This window comes from Pleurodeles waltl, chromosome 10, assembly GCF_031143425.1.
Source record: "Pleurodeles waltl isolate 20211129_DDA chromosome 10, aPleWal1.hap1.20221129, whole genome shotgun sequence".
NCBI classification, from domain to species: Eukaryota; Metazoa; Chordata; class Amphibia; order Caudata; family Salamandridae; genus Pleurodeles; species Pleurodeles waltl.
In genome coordinates this window covers 1,029,566,109-1,029,583,346 of record NC_090449.1, presented here as the reverse complement: position 1 = coordinate 1,029,583,346, position 17,238 = coordinate 1,029,566,109, and positions in this window count along the sequence as shown.

The window sequence follows — 17,238 nt, the reverse complement described above, 5'->3', positions numbered from 1 at the left end:
GAGATTTGCCATTTTGGCATGCTAACTCAAAGCAGCGCCACAGTCGTAAAGGCAATCAGTAGCCATCAGTTATGTTTGTGAAGGTTATGCCAGTTTGACACTTAATAGGAGCATCCTAAGTAGGTCTAAGTGAGGTGTCTGGAAGCGTATTGATGTGTGATATAATGTTATATGGTGCTGCGTAGAGTGGTAGTGAGGTATGTTGTGGTGTATTGTCTGGTGCAGCATGTAGTGTGTTGGCAGTGATGTGGTGTGACAGAATGATTTAAGGAGTTGTTTTGTTGTTGGTATAGTGTGGTGTACGATAGTGTGGTCTAATGCTTGGTTGAACGATGTGATGTGGTATTGGACAGTTCCGGCAAAACTCAGCCAAGCACTGTGTGGCTGGCGAGTGCGAGCAAAAATTAGCCTCCCCTAGTGTGATTTTCGGGTGCTATAATGCCTTCCGGTGAATTTCTCAACGCCGGCAATCACAGCAGGCCGCAACCGCTCATGTTGAAAAAGCTGCCACTTGAGTAGGAAATCTGCTTGAGCAGTAGAAAAAGCAGCGCCCTCAGGCATGCCATATGGTGCTGTTCACACTGATTTTACAGAGCGGAACAAGCTGCCGGGATTAAAATCAGCACGAGCAGCCCAACGTGCCTGAATACTGCCTGCTAGCAGAACTCCACGGAATCTCACCGAGCTCTTAGGTAACTCCGCCAGTTCCGCCCACCCCTAGTTATGATGCTGTGCTGCACTGTAGTTATATTCTGATGCATGGCTGAGCAGGGACCATGCCATATAATCAATTAATAACAGACTGCAGAGCTTGGAAATTACATACAGGTGCAGAGGGAAGGTGCACACACCCGCAAGGAAAGAACAAATGCATCCAAGATTGGGGAACAAGGCAACACTAATCTGTATAAGCAAGGAATGAATGAATAACTGAACAAACACACCAGGTGACCATCAGATTATACATAGGTGTGATTGACTGTCTTCTTGTAGATACAGATACTCTGTAGAAGTAGTAACTCTGCAAACCCCATAGAAAAGGAGAAGCAGGGGTTTTTCTACATCTGAACCTTAGAGCACAAACAAAAATCACAGTTACATACATGAGACAGGGCCATTTGGGTCCAGATTGAAACAGAGTGAGAACAGCAATATCAAACTGTCACAGTTACATTACATGAACATAAAGGATGGGTGAAGGACTGATTCCTGGCATTCAGGAGCCAATCCCAGTACAAAGGAATACAATTACACACTGGTGAGGACAAACTAATGCACTTACCCAAACCATAAGAGCTCAGGAGCAGAATGGGAGCAGCAGAGAAATATTTGTTCTAAGTAAACAGTCACAGTTCAGGTAGTAGAGCACGAGGACTAAGCAGACGGGCCAAATGAATCAGAAACAAAGGGAAACAATAAGGGGAAAGGGTGAACAGTAGCAGGGACAGGAAGAACAAACTAGGAAGCAAATTAAGGAGGAAGCTGCCCAAAATGCAATGCACAGCAAGAGGAATCCGCAACAACCCGCCCAGAAACAGGACACAGCCTCTGGAAGGAAGCAGGGCCAAGATTTTTCAGCAAGCAAGCATGAGAGTTCCGGGACAAAGAGGTTCATTAAACAATGCATGAAAAAAAACCAGTTCCAGGAAGAAGCAAGCTCAGGGTGGAGCCACGTGATCAGGCTACAAACAACATAGCCACAGGTGTCTGTAATCCCATTCTCTCACATGTCCTAGAAAAGAGAATCCAAGGTTGAGGAACAGCAAACTAGTAATTTTGAAAGCATTGCATAATGGATGCCACGTTTGTGAACACTTGGAAATGCATTCTGTGAAATGGGATCCATGGAAACAAGTGGGTATTTTGTGAGGTGCCCAAGATACAAATGGCATATAGGCAGAAGTCATACTTGGATTTTGAGAGAGTTCTGGAGGTGACTACCAGGATGCTGTTGACTCATGCAAAGCGCCTTCCCGAGGCAGAGAGATGGCATTGTAGAAATGAATTTCTTCAGGACCATTGTGTAGGTATTAGCAAGTGAGCACAGTGAGGCTAGGTGCCCACGCCCCCCTATTACAACACTACAATAGTGCACTTAGGAAATATAGCTGATGGTCTGGGGAACAAAACTTGACTAGGAGGATTAACAAGCAAAGCAAATCTTGTACCTCAAACCAGATCTTTCCAAAAGACACACAGCGAATAAACAGAGTCCTAGGCGCCTAACTACGCAACTTGCGAAGTTCTGTGCTGAGAAATTAGCCACATTTTTCATGATTTGAAATGGAGCTGAAAATGAGCCTCTTCAAAGAAGCTTTCACAATCTTCATGGTTCTACGAAGACCACATCCATCCTAAAAAGGGCAAGGCCCGCTAAGAACATTTCTCTCAAACTCTAAGCCTGGTCACGGTATACATAACAGAGTACCTCCAACCTCATAGACAAATGATAACTGAATGGAAGAAGTCTTGCACATTGATAAACCTTAACATTTGAATGATCCGACACTACAAAGTGGCTCCAAGTCAATAAATTAAATAAATAACCATAAGGTCAGAGGTACTAAAGACTGATCTCAATGTTTAGATTATTTGGTGCCCCTGAACCAACTCAGCTCTGGGTACATGGAAGGAAGACTGTGGTGAAGGGTTTGTAGCTATGAAAGGGGGTACTGGACCTGTTACAGGAGCTCTGGTCCCAAGGGAGGAAGTACTTAGCTCGCTTTATCATTCGCTAAGGTACCCGGATCAGGATGCCTTTGGAAACCTATCAGTGAGAAGCGATTGTTACATTCTATTAAGGCTCCGCTCAGGATAGGTCATGGTGGGTAATGAACAGGACAGGGCCGGGCGGATATATGTATCGGAGACAAAGTTGGCATACTCCGCTCACATCCGGGAGATGCCTCGGAGGAATACTGTGTGAGAACAAGCAGGGGCTGCAGGGTGATGTGGAGCTGAGACCACAGGTTGCTGTAGAATAGGGACCACAGGTTGCTGTGTGCTAGGGGGGTACATGGTGATATCCGCAGGAGTACAGGTTGTCTCATGTCAGGTAGGAAAGTCTGATCCATTCCTCTTTCTTTCTTAGCATCTTAGTTCATGTATCCTTTTCTATTAAAATACAGATATGGTTACCACAATACAAAGAAAGAACACAACTAGACAATCTGCTCTTGTCTGACAGTGGAAAACTCAAAAGCACTTTGGAAGTCAAAAACAGAATTTTTTCAGCTTTTCTTTTAAAATATTATATTGATGTACTTGGGGATAGTTACCAATTTTAAAATACTTGCGCTATTCCCAAACGAATGCAAAGACCTTCCAAAAGCGATGTCGAAGAAAGGGCATTGTATTTCTTTCTTTGCATTATATATTCATTTTTTTGTTCCTTTCTTTCTAATTTCCATTCAAGAAAGTGCCCAGACTTTGAATTTATTTTTATTGTGAAGAATAAATAATGGAACAGTTAGCACTTGTGACAGACTGACTGCATGATAAGAGGCTGTAAAATATTCCATTACCATGTTATCTTAGGATGGCTGCATTTCTGTTCACAGTAGTGAGACTAGTACAGCCACATATATGTCAGCAATGCATAACCCTGGATGTTTTTGCTGTGGCTTTTACTTATAGAGGGTGTTTGCAGTTTATCAATAAAAATAACTTCTACCTGTATATACGTTTTCTAATTTGTTACTATACCCTCTCAAAATATTCATTGAAAATGGTTACATTCTCCTTCAATTTTACTTTTTTTGTAATTGTATTTATATAGCGCTTACTACCCCATACGAGGCGTCAAAGTGCTTTTTGGTGAGTAGGATGCTACTCCAGAACCCAAAGGATTAGTATAGGGAAATAGGAGTTAATTTGAGCAGCGGACTTCTGTGTCTGTTAGTTTGATTGAATAGAATAATGGAGAGATAGAGGAGAAAAGAATCAAGTAAGTGTCAGTTGATAGATCATAGTAGCAAAATGAGGTTTGGGATGAATACAGGAGAGATGGAGGAGGGAAGAGTCTGTAGAAATACATTAGGGAGATCATAGTAGTAAAATTAGGTTTGGGATGAGTCAAAGGAGGGATACATGAAGGAAGCATTTAGTAGGGGTGTTTAGGAGATCATAGTAATAAACTAAGGTTTGGGGTGAGCCAGGAGGTAAAGAGGAGGGAAAGGTCTAGAAAGGGTTATTTTGGAGATCATAGTAGTAGAATGAGGTTTTGGATGAGTCAGAGGGTGGAGGCAGGGGATGGTTTGAGAGAGGTCTAGGGTGCGACATAGAGGTACATTGGAGAGAGTGTTTTTTTTCTTTTTTCCCTTTTACAGTAGTAGTAAAGTAATAAACATATACATACATTGTTACATAGAAAGGGAATATATGTGTAATGAAGATAATCTATTGAGATTTACGTTGCATTGTATAAATTCAGACTTTCAAGTGTTGCAGTGTTTGAAACTAATTTATTTGTGTATTTTTATAACTCATTGTTTTTTTTTTTTTAATAATTGTATCTTTTCCACAGTATTTCAATAGTGAAGTGCATAGTCACAGTAATGATAATATTACCTAATGTGATAGATAAATAAAAGAGAGAGCCATGAGAATCTAAACTTACTTATTTAAAAAAACTATGCAATGACCTATGAACGTCTTAAGCGTGGAATAATATATATATTTAATCGTAAGTAATATACACATTTGCTAAGCAAGCCTAAAGAGAATCAATATAATTATTTTAAAAACCATACTTATTATACATTTTTGTACAAAGAAAAACGCAATCTAGACATATACATACAATTAAATTATAAATGTTTACATACACAGGGATATGCTGTACATTACTTTTTGAGTGTGGTGGTTATGTAGGATAAAGCCAACACTTGAGTAGTCTTTTGAAGATAAGATAGTTATTAGTGGATCTTATACCTGGGGGTAATGAATTCCATAATTAGGCCGCATGAACAGAAAAAGATGTTCCACCTATTGTCTTTTTTTAGGAGAGGTGCCAATATTGAGCAGAGGTTTCTTGTTGAATGTATTTGGTGATTTTATTCCTGATGAAAAGCGGTCCTATTCTATGTATTGCTTTGTGGGTGATACAAAGCAGCTTGAAGGTGGGTCTTCCAGCAACCAGTGTAGTGCTTTCAAGGCAGGGGAGATGTGGGCTTGTGGCTTTACATGTAGGAGTAGACTGGCAACAGGGTTCTAACTCTGTTGTAGTCTTTTTATAGTTGACAGAGATGATCCGTCATAGAGGCCATTGGTGTAATCCAATTTAGACAGCACAAGAGAGATAGTAGCCTGGACCTTGTGTGGAAATCCCAGGTGGGGGAAGATGTGTTACAAAGTCTTCAGGGTGATGAAGTTTGATGATTTTAACTTGCCCACTTGGGCATTCATTGTTAACTTGGAGTCCATTGTAATTCCAATGTTTCTTACTTCCTTAAATACTTTAGGAGGTGGTCCCTGATTGTCAGGTCAGGCGCAGAGTGGGTCATAATTTGTTCCAGTCACCTGACGTGAGTATTTCTGTTTTGAAAGCATTCAGTTTGAGATGGCTCCATGTCATCCACTGATCAATGGCTCTGAGGCAACTGATGATTTTTGAGTTTCCAATATCTTTGGAGCTTTCCAGTTTAAAGAATATTTGTGAGTCATCTGCATAGTTTTTGCATGTGAGCTGAAAATCATTGATCATTGCCGTTAATGACTTCATGTAGAAGTTAAAAAGCATGGGAAAGATGATGGAGCCTTGAGGGATCCCTGCTATTGTGAAGTATGGTTTGGATGAGGAAGGGGGAGCATGGATGACTTGGATATGAAAACGACACGCTGAACCATTATGAAATTCCTGACCTATTTGAGTCAGACAAAGCAGTCAAGTATAAACAGCATATAACAACAAAAATGCCTAACCTTAATCAGTTTCTGTGAAGAGAGAATCTCTTTTTTTAAGAGCAGCACCTATAGAATGTACCAAAGCTGCATTCTCTCCTGACCCTTGCTCCATATCATAGTACAATAAATTAAATGCAATATTTGTCTGCTGCAACATTACGTTGTCACTCCTTGGGGTGCCCCCTAACATGCTTTACATAGCTGTCCACCCTGAAGGTTTTGATCTGTGGTACTCAAACCTTGTTGAGGTAAGAATCTAACTCCAGCTACAGTGATGGGTGAATGGTATTGATGTGATTGAAGAGGCGCTTTTGTTGTGTGCCTTTAAAAAATACTAAAATATGATCTATTCAAAAGGTGGAGAGGATGAAATCCTCTTTTATTATACCAACTTTTTATTTATATACCTACTAAATTTGCTAGTTACCTTAGTTTGATCGAATGAATGCAGGTCTATACAGAAAATAGAGCAAATGTAGTTCTTAACTTTCTTGCATCCTGCAAGTGGCAAACCTTTGACTGATGCAGTGAGTTATTTGCAGTTTTACTTTACCAGCCATGTGTACTTACAGGTGCATGCCTTGATCTTCGAAACAAGTATATCTAGACATGGATATTGGATTTGCTTTCTGCCCAAAAGCCAATAAACTGGCTGCTACAAAGGACTCCAGTGTGAAGAGGTCTGTGAAAGGACATGTGATCAAAGGCGAGTAACTTCTTTGTCCAATTGACAACTCATCATGAAAAGTGAGTGACTATTTTTTCATGTCTATTTCCATTTTTTTATAAACAACTTTTATTGATTTTATCATAAGACTATACATTGAAGGCACTGAAATATGGAAAGAAGAAATTATTTTTCTGCACTTCTCACACTATCTCTTGTCAAGACCCTCCTCCCACATTTCATCTCCCGTCTTTCAAACAACATACATTGCGCATCCTACATTTAGACATCCAAATCATAGTAATCCCACCATTTGCTCCATATTTTCATGAATTCATTAGAACAGCCACGGGCTTTTACATTGGTTCTTCTTGTTTAGTGCACAAATCCATCCCAGCATGCAATTGAGCCATTTGAGGTGGATCTTGGGTTTTCCATGTCTGGAAAATGTCTCTCTTGCCCACTGAAGTTGAGATGCCCACCAAGCCACTATCCCCCCAAAGACCACCCATGTCCCCACCACACCCAACAGCACCAGTTTGGGAGTCAGCAGCACTGGAGTTTCCAAAACAGCTGATAGTTTGCTCATTTGCAGACCAGTATCTAATTATAATGGGACATTGCCATACCAATTTGAATCGGGGAGAAGAACAGCAGTGTATGGGCTTCGGGGGACATGTACGTGTGATTAAGATAATGCATTTGCACCAGGCGGAGGTGCATGGATATTTCTAGCTCTTGTGAGGCCATGCAGGTCGCCCCCCATTCAACCTTATCAAGCTCCCCAATCTAGTCCTCCCAAGTCTGACGAAGCGCTCCAACATTTCGGGACCATTGTTGATCAAAGTACGATACAGCTGGGAATTCCTGCCCTATCCACCCCCATCATCAGCCTTGCTTCTAGAGGATTAAACACCGATACGTCCTGGAGTCGCGACGCATAGCAACCCAAGGCATGTCACACCTGAAGACATTTGTGGTATTGTGTAAGGGAGAGGGAGAATTGGGCCTGAAGGTCTGCAAATGAGTATATGGTTGAACCTCGCCACAGGTCAGCAAGTGTTGTGATTCCCAATAGGTCCTACTTATGGAAGCCCTCCAACCTTGATACTTGCATGAGCCAACGACCACGCCAGAGAGAAGTCTGACCCGTCTGGCAAGAATGAGGGCCCTCCTCCATATTAAAAAAAATTACCCTGGTAATCTCAAAAAGCACCTAAGGTATTGGATGACCAGATAGATGGTCAAGCCCAATAGTCAGTCAGAAACCGTCAAGTTCCATTTGGTATGTGGGGTCACTCCAACCGCCTGTCAGCCAGTCGTTCCAAACTAGGGGATGAGACGCCCAGTAATATAGCTGAATGTCTACAGCAGTAACAGCTCCGTCATAGACCGATCTCTGACATTTGGCATGGGCAGTCCTGGGGGGCGTCCTCTCCAAAGAAAAGAATGCATTAGCACTGTCACTTCATGGAACCAAGCCTCGGTTATATAGTATGGGTAATTCTGGAGGGTGTATAGAAATTGAGGCAGCATCATCGTCTTGATCATGGCCTCCCTACCTTGTAAATTAAGAAGGACATTGTGCCATGCTGCCAAACTATGTTTGGTTTTCTGCATAAGGGGTGTTAAGTTTAGGACATAGGCCTGTTCCGGCATCATGGTGATGTGGACCCATAGATATTTGAAGTTGAGGCAGTGCATGGGGATATTCAACCACCATCCGCAAGAGGTACTGTCACCCCGTATTGGGACCAGGGGGATTTTTCCACATTTAGACGTAAGCCAGAGGCCTCCTCAAAAAGTTGAAGAAGCTCCAGTGCTCTTGAGCCCGTTATGGCTGTCTCTGCCATGTGAAGCAAAACGCCATCAGCGTAAAGGCAATCTTGTCTTCCTGAGCACATCCCTCAACTCCACCCCAGCATTTGCACATCACACCTGATCAGCCTCACCAAAGGCTCTATGTCAAGAGCAAAAAGGAGGGGAGGGAGGGGCAACCCTTAAGGTCCCCCCTCCCCAATAGGGAAGGACTCAGACAGCACAGGATTAATGATGACATGGGCTGGAGGGTGGAATAAAGGAGGAAAACTATTCTCTGGAACCCGGGACCCGAATCACACACACTCAAGTACCTGTCCCAAATAGTCCCAGTCAACGGTATCAAAGACTTTTTCGAAGTCGATGAGTAGTAGGGCAAGGTCTGCAGATAGTTTATCTCTGTGGGCAAGAGTGATCTGTAGGTATCATATACAGTGTCTCATGTTGCCATTGGACTGGATGGATTAGGAAGGTAATGACCATTTGAAGTCGGCTTGCTAGGATTTTAGCAAATAAGTTAATATCTGTATTAAGGGATATGGCACGATATGCCCCACAGTCCACAGAGGGTTGGTCAGTTTTGTGTAGAATGACAATGTTTGCTGTGTCGAGGTCCTGGGTGAGCCCCCCCCCAGTAATGCTTTGTTATAGAGATGAAAATGATGGGATGGTATATCACAGAAAGATGAGAAATACTCAGAGGGGACCCCATCCGGGCCTGGAGTCTTCCCAGGTTTCAGATCACAGATGGCCCTGTAGATATCCTCAACCCTATTAGGTTCATCCAAGGAGGAACATTAGATTCCAGAACGGACCTGAAGAGGTATGTCCGCCACGAGTGGACGGGCGTGTTCCACTGAGGGGCGGGAGTGTTGGGCATAAAGGTCACAGTAGTAAGCCACGAAAGTGGCTGCAACGTCCTGTGCAGTAGTGACCAGCTCACCCGGCCTGGTAATCACAGCCAGTACAAAGTGTGATTCAAGGCGTCTGGTCGCCAATCAGTAAAGCAGGTCACCACTTTTATCCTCATGCTTGTACACTTGCTGGACAGTCACATGCCGGCATTGATCGGCTTAATGGAAGAGGTGATGTTGGAGTGCCTTTTATCTAGGTCTAGTTGATGAGTGAGCATTTTAGACAGAGAAAAGGTAAGCTCTCTCTCAGTGTGCATCATATGCGCCTCCAGGTCAGTCATGACGCGTTCATGCTCCCTCTCTTTTCGTCACAAATATCTTTTCACCACTCCTCGGATTGTTAACTTGCTTGCTGCCCATAGAGTACCCACATTCTCAACTGTATAATCATTGATGTCAAAGTAGGACTGAAGTTCACCCTCCAAATGTGTGGTTAACAGTACATCAGTGAGGAACATGGGCCGTCTGGTAGGGACCAGAGTGGGCAAGGGATCCCAGATGGCGGAGTTGGAGGGAGTGGTCTGAGATGCCTTTAGAAAGCACCATTGTTCCCGTTGTAGCCAAGAGGTCAGCGGCTGGGAGAAGGTTGTAATCTATACAAGACATGGTATGGTGTGATGCAGAGGTGTGTGAGTATGCAGTGCATCTCGGGTTCCAGGTTCTCTACGTGTCGCTCAGCCCTATGGAATCCCACCACTTTTTGAGTGACTTAGATTGAGTACGACGATCTCAGGTAATCGGCCCAGAAACATCCAGCTCTGGGACCGCCCTTGCATTGAAGTCTCCACCTAGGAGGAGGACGCTGTGTAGGAGCGTTGCTATTACATTGGCGAGGTCCTGAAAGGTTTGTTTTTGTAGCTGGAGGGGGAACATAGATACTGAAAAAGGCATAAGGTGCTCTCTCTAATGTGCCTGTCACCCCCACATATCTACCAAGAGGGTCATGTAATGTTTGAATGTTTGCTAGGGTAAAAAACCAATAGAGAAAAATCACCACACTCCTGGAGCCTCTGGGGAAGCCTGAACGAAAGACTCAATTTTATCCATATCGACCTATGAAGAAACATTGTGTGCAAGGAGATGAGTTTCCTGTAGCATGGCAACTGCAGCGCATAGGCGCGATAAATGGGAATACTCAGTGGGAGCAATGGCGGTGGAGTCTCTGAATATATATGGTGACTGGAAAAGCATGCCTATCAGTGAACAGCAAAAACAACAAAAATACACCAAACTCAAATCCCAAAACCACAATACCTCCTCCTGCCCCCGCAAACCACTTCCACCAATGAAGCATCTGTCACCCCCCCCAAAAAAAAAAAAGTAAACCATCACATAAACTGAGGCATTCGAATGTTCACCTTTCCAGGATCTGAGGATGTAAGAAAATTGATATGGTACATCACTAACAGGGCACCCTGGGTCATGGGTATTTCCTACAGTTTGTGGGTCATATAAGGTTATTCGTCAAGGTTCCTAATACAAGGTCTGCATCCGACACAGCCTCCTCTATCTCGTCCCCGCCAAGGCTTGGGAAGCTGCAGGAGTACAGCTGTCCATAGGGTCATCCGGCACCGGGGTCGCTGGGGACCGACCCCCTTCTCTGTTCTTATTCCTACGTTTGGGGCGGTATCAGGACGGTATCGGGAACGTGTCCAGTCGGTTTCAGGATCGCAGGGGCAGTGTGAGAGTCCTCCTGCGGTAAAGCGTGTCTTCTCAATGAATGCTGTTCAGTGGCCCATTCCTATCTGGCCTCAGTGGTGTCAAAAAATTGAGATCTGGAGTTGTGTACAACCCGAAGCCTGGCGGGGAAGAGCAGCACATATAGGATCGACATCACCTTGAGATTCTTCTTGACTGAATCATATGATTTCCTCTGGGCTTGTGTGGCTTTGGTATAGTCCGGGAAAATCATAATTTGTGAGGATTGGTAAAAAAGTTGGTTCTGGCTTCTGGCCTCTCTGAGCACCACGTCCCTGTTGCAGAAATTCAGGATCTTGATGATCATTGGCTGCGGCAGGGCACCGGCGGGTGAGGAACATGGTGTTAATACACGATGTGCCCATTTGACCACAAAACACACAGATATTGACGCTTCTGGCATTCAAGATCAAATCCAAGTCTCTTTGAAATCTGTTGGACTTGGGGATTCGACTCCCTCTGGGAAGCCCACCAAAAAGACATAATTTCGCTTGGAAATGTTTTCTGAGTCCTCCCCTCTGGTCTTCACTGTATGGAGCTTTGCCGTTAGGGCAGCCACTTTAGATTTGAGGTCTAAGAGTCATCTTCCAAGGTAGAGACTCATTCTTTCAACTCAGTACTTGACCTGTAACAAAGCGAAGGTCTTGGCGTAACAAGCTGACTTCCACCCCAACCTCCCCTATCTTCATCTCAAGGGCCTCTGTAGATGCCTGGAGATTATGCGGTAAATTGGAGGAGGCAGGCAGCATCAAGTTAGAGTCTCTGTCTTGTAGTTACTTGGTGAGTTCTGGAGCACTGATGGTAAATCTGTCCATCTTAGACGAGGAGGAGTTACCTGAGGGTTTATCAAACCTCATGTTGACCAGAGGATGGAAAGTCCGGGGCCGGAGTCAGCCCCTGCTGGTATCACTGAATGTAGTCCCCCCTCAGGATGCAAATGAGTAAACTAGAGGGAGTAAGGGTGGTATCTGGGGTACTCCCAGTGAGGGACCAGTGGGTTTGAAGCCCACCGCCCCTCAACCACGGCACACTTGCCCCCAGTTGGGCAACACAAGCAGTCGGGTAGAATGATCCAGGTGCCAGGTAGGGCGGGCTCCTAAGTTCACTTATTACTGGCCTTTTGGAAGTCAGCTGTGACGTGGCCTGCACTGTGCTCAAAGAGGCAACCTGGGGAAAAAGTTTGATCTGTTGAGGCCAGCCAAGGCCAGGCAAGGGCACACATGGCAGCCTCTTTCCTCGCACCTACGGTCTGACTCCAGAAGGGGGAGGGGCTGCACCCAAAGCGGTCTGACGTAGATCAGCCCCTCGCCTGGTCCAGCCACCAGATCCCCTCCCACCAGCACCAGACGTGGAGAAAAAGCGTGCCTGCCTCAAAACCTCTGGGCTATCATTCACCCCACTCACGCTCTCTCTCCCCGGTCAGTGCCGCATCCATCCGCCATCTTAGGCCTCTGTGTAGGTAGCATTCCCCAGATTCTCGTCGCAGCAGAGGAGTTAATTATGCAGGCATGTATGCCCTGTCGGTAGTCATGTGTGGGGGGCATGCCAGCATCCTCAAAGATGTCTGTATGGTGGACCCAGGGTGCAGGATAGACAAGGATATTTGTGGAAGCTACGGGCGAAAATTAGTTTGCACCTGCCATCTTGGCTGCTTTGGCTCCAATTTTAATGTGTGTAGTAGTGGCGTAACTAAACTGGAGGCCCCCCCTGCAAAAAACATGGAGGGGCCACCCCTACCTCCAAACTCACTGAGACCAGGTGCTATGCTGGAGCTCAGGCCCCCCTGCATTGCGGGGGCCTTCATTATGCCACTGGTGTGTAGTGCAATGAATAATTCAGGCACTGCGAGTTATACATATTTGCTTAAACTAGAAAATAGATTTATGCTTCAAAATGTTTGTTTTTGCTTTGGCATTTTTTGAGTGTGACAGGTTTGGGCTAGTTGTTGGGCTAGGACCGGTTCATTTTGGGCTTACTTTGGGCTGGTAGTTTACAGCTTCGGGTTCTGGAAGGCTTTCAAAATCTGGCAACACTGCCTGTTGATGGTGCGTGTTATTTTACGGAGAACTTTCCGGGTGGCCCTTCTTCCATCTAGGCGACATCAAGGGAAAGCAGACCATAGAGCTCAAGGTCGAGGCCAGCTGGGCCTCAGGGATAAGAGAGCGCAACGCTCCCCTTTTTACTCTGGCTTGGTGAGGAGGAAACAGGTTTTGGTGAGAACGTTCCTCTTGATGGGAGTTTGGGTTTCAAAGCCTGTTTACAGCTGTGATGACAGGAAATCTAAAAAGGCTTCATGTGGGCATGTCCGGCAGATTTAATGTGTGAACATTCCGTTCAAAGATTAACCCTTTATAGTGTCACAGGAAAGGCTAAAACTGGAGTAAACTGTATCGTCCCCAAGAATTTTGTATGATCAGTCCCTTAACCCCATCGCTGCCAGGCCTTTTCCCCCCTCAGGTGCCAGTTTGGCTATTTGGGGCAGTTCACACTTAGGCTGTTATAACTTTTTGTCCACATAAGCTACCCATGCTAAATTTGCGTCCTTTTTCTCCAACATCCTAGGGATTCTAGAGGTATCCAGAGATTGTGGGTTCCCCTGGAGGAGACCAAGAAATTAGCCAAAATACAGCAAAAGTTTTGTTTTCTTTTTGAAAAAATTGGGAAAAAGGGCTGCAGAAGAAGGCTTGTGTTTTTTTCCCTGAAAATGACATCAACAAAGGGTTTGTGGTGCTAAAGTCACTGTCTTCCCAGCTTTCAGGAACAGGCAGACTTGAATCAGAAAACCACATTTTTCAACACAATTTTGGCATTTTACTGGGACATACCCCATTTTTACTATTGTTTGTGCTTTTAGCCTCCTTCCAGTTAGTGACAGAAATGGGTGTGAAACCAATGCTGGATCCAGGAACGCTAAACAGTTCTGAAAAGTAGACACAATTCTGAATTCAGCAAGGGGTCATTTGTGTAGATCCTACAAGGTTTTCCTACAGAAAATAACAGCAGAAACAAAAAAATATTGAAATTGAGGTGAAAAAAACCAGCCATGTTTCTCCACGTTTTACTCTGTAACTTTTTCCTGCCATGTCAGATTTTCAAAATCAATATACCATTAAGTCTGCTTGACATTTATGGATGCAGGGATATATAGAGCCTGTAGGTTCATCAAGAACCCTATGTACCGAGAGACAATAAATGAACTGCACATTGCAATTGGTTTTCATTGGATACCGGGTATACAGCAAGTCATTTGCTGAAATATAAAGAGTTAAAAATTAGTTATCAAGGAAACCTTTGCATTTCGAAAATGGGCACAAGATAAGGTGTTGAGAAGCAGTGGTTATTTGCACATCTCTGAAATCCGGGGTCTTCATATTAGCATGTGAATTACAGGGCATTTCTCAAATAGACGTCTTTTTTACACACTGTCTTACGGAAAAAATGTAGAGAAAGACAAGGGGTAATAACACTTGTTCTTCTATTCTATGTTCCCCCAAGTCTGCCGATAAAAATGGTACCTCACTTATGTGGGTAGGCCGATACATATGGTACCTCACTTGTGTGGGTAGGCCTAGTGCCCGCGACAGGAAATGCCCCAAAAGACAACATTGACACATCACATTTTCCCAAAGAAAACAGTCCTGTTTTTTGCTAAGCGCCTAGCTGTGGATTTTGGCCTCTAGCTCAGCTGATACCTAGGGAAACCTAACAAACCTGTGCATGTTTGAAAACTAGACACCTAGGGGAATCCAAGATGGGGTGACTTGTGGGGCTCTCATCAGGTTCTGTTGCCCAGAATCCTTTACAAACCTCAAAATTTAGCAAAAGAAAACCTTTTTCCTCACATTTCGGCGTCAGAATGTTCTGGAATCTGAGAGGAGCCACAAATTTCCTTCCGCCCAGCATTCCCCCAAGTCTCCCAATAAGAATGGTACAGGTAGGCCTAGTGCCCGAGAAAGGAAATGCCTCAAAACACTATGTGGACACATCAAAATTATCAAATACAAAACTACCTGTTTTTTGCTGGGGGGGTGGGCACCTGCGTTTTTGGTCCTGTGCTCGGCAGCTATATAGGAAAACCTCCCAAACCCAAACATTTCTGAAAACCTGACACCCGAGGGAGTCCAGGGAGGTGTGGCTTGCGTGGATACCCCAGTGTTTTCTTACCCAGAACCATAAGCAAACCTCAAATTTAGCTAAAAAATCACTTTTTTCCCACATTTCTGTGTGGGATCACTGCACCGGGACAAATTTCCTACCACCCAACCCCACCCCTCAGTCTCCTGGTAAAAATGATACCTCACTTGTGTAGGTGAGCCAAGTGCCTGTGACAGGGAAGAGCCAAAAACATGTCAAAATTGAGGTGAACCAAAGCGGGTCCCAAAGAGCAGTTTGAAAAAAAACCTTTTTTAGGCTGACAAGTGCAGCAGAATTTTTATCGGTTTAGATGAGACAATGCTGGGTGGTAGGAATTTTGTGGATCCCTGCAGATTCCGGAAGGTTCCATCACAAAAATGTGGGAAAAATGTGTGATTTCCAGCAAATTTTAAGGTTTGCACGGCCTTGTGGGTAAGAAAATGGTGCAGGGGTGCATGTGAAGCACACCACCCTGGGCTCACCCAGATGTTTAGTTTTCAGATGTGTCTACGTCTTATAGATTTTTCCAGATGGCAGCACCCCAAAGTCCAAAAAGTGCAGCCCTCACCATTCCAAGTGGGACGATTTTGAGAGTCAGACAAGCTCTCATGGTCCAAATGAAAAACCAAAACCCCAAATAATCAAATGTCCTCTTGCTTGCCGTGGGATAAGATGTTTAGTGTGCGGGGGAGAGCTGAAAAACTGTTACCCTCTCCAGTTGGGTTGGGGGCATAACCGTGCCCATACTGGTTGGTAGCCACCACCCTACTATGAGGTAATTGCCTCATCTGCCCACTGGTGGGCAGAACAACTTTGGCCCTATTTATTTGGAGCGGGGCTATGGCCATACCTGCACCCTCTTTTTTTTAAAACAAATCTTCCCTGGTCTCTGGTGGGCTTTATGCCCCCCTTGGGGGCACATGGGCCTTCCAAAAATAGGCTGATCTGCCTCCAAGAGGGGGCAGATATGGCCAACAGTAATGTGCCCCCATGAGGAGCGACCCTTGCTACCCAAGGGGCTGCCCCCCCAAACAAAATACACACATACACACACACCAATCCCTGGTGCCTAAGTGGTTTCTAGGCCCCCGAATAGAAATAGGGTGATCTTCCCCCAAGGGGGGCAGAAATGGTCTGAAATAAATTTGCCCCCCCAGGGGATTGACCCTTGCTTAAGGGGTCGCTCCCCTTGCGTGAAATTGGTGCAACAAAAAAAATCCCTGGTGCCTAGTGGTTTCTGCCCCATTGGCCTAATAAACATAGGCCGATCTGCCCCCCTAAGCGGGGCAGAAATGGCCCAAAATAAATTTGCCCCCCAGGGGAACGGCCCTTGCCTAAGGGGTTGCTCCCCTTGTGTAAAACTGATGCAAAAAAATAAAAATCCCTGGTGTCTAGTGGTTTCTGCCCCCCCACCCCCCTTGGGGGCAGATCAGCCTAATAAAAATAGGGCGATCAGCCCCCAAGGGGGTCAGAAATGGCCTAAAGACAATTTTGCCACCCCAGGGGAGCGACCCTTGCCTAAGGGGTCGCTCCCCATGTCTAAAAAAATGAAACAAAAAAAAAAATGATCCCTGGTGCCTAGAGGTTTCTGCCCCCCGGGGGGCAGATCGACCTAATTACAATAGGCCGATCTGCCCCCAGGGAGGAGAAAAGGCTTTGAAAAAATGCTCCCCAGGGGAGTGACCCTTGCCAAAGGGGTCTCTCCACTTTATTGATTACATTTAAAAAAAACTCCCTGGTGTCTAGTGGGCATTTCTGCTACCCGATCGCTTCACGATCAGGCAGCAGAAATGCTGAGAGAGACATCAAAGGAAAGGAAATTCCTTTCCTTTCCTTTGATTCCTCTCTCGCCCCCTCCACCTGATCAGAAGAGAAATGCTTTTGCATTTCTCTTCCGGATCGCACTGGAAGCTGAGCTTCCAGCACAGTGGGGGTGACCTCTGATGAGGTGAGTGCGCAATTGCGCGCTGACGTTATCAGACTTCACTGGAGGGCTTGGGGGTGGGGGTCGAAGGGGAAGGGGAAGCGATTCCCTTTCCATTCCTACCCAGGGGAGGGGGGTGCTTGGCCATTGGAGGGCCCATAGCAGGACATAATGGTTAC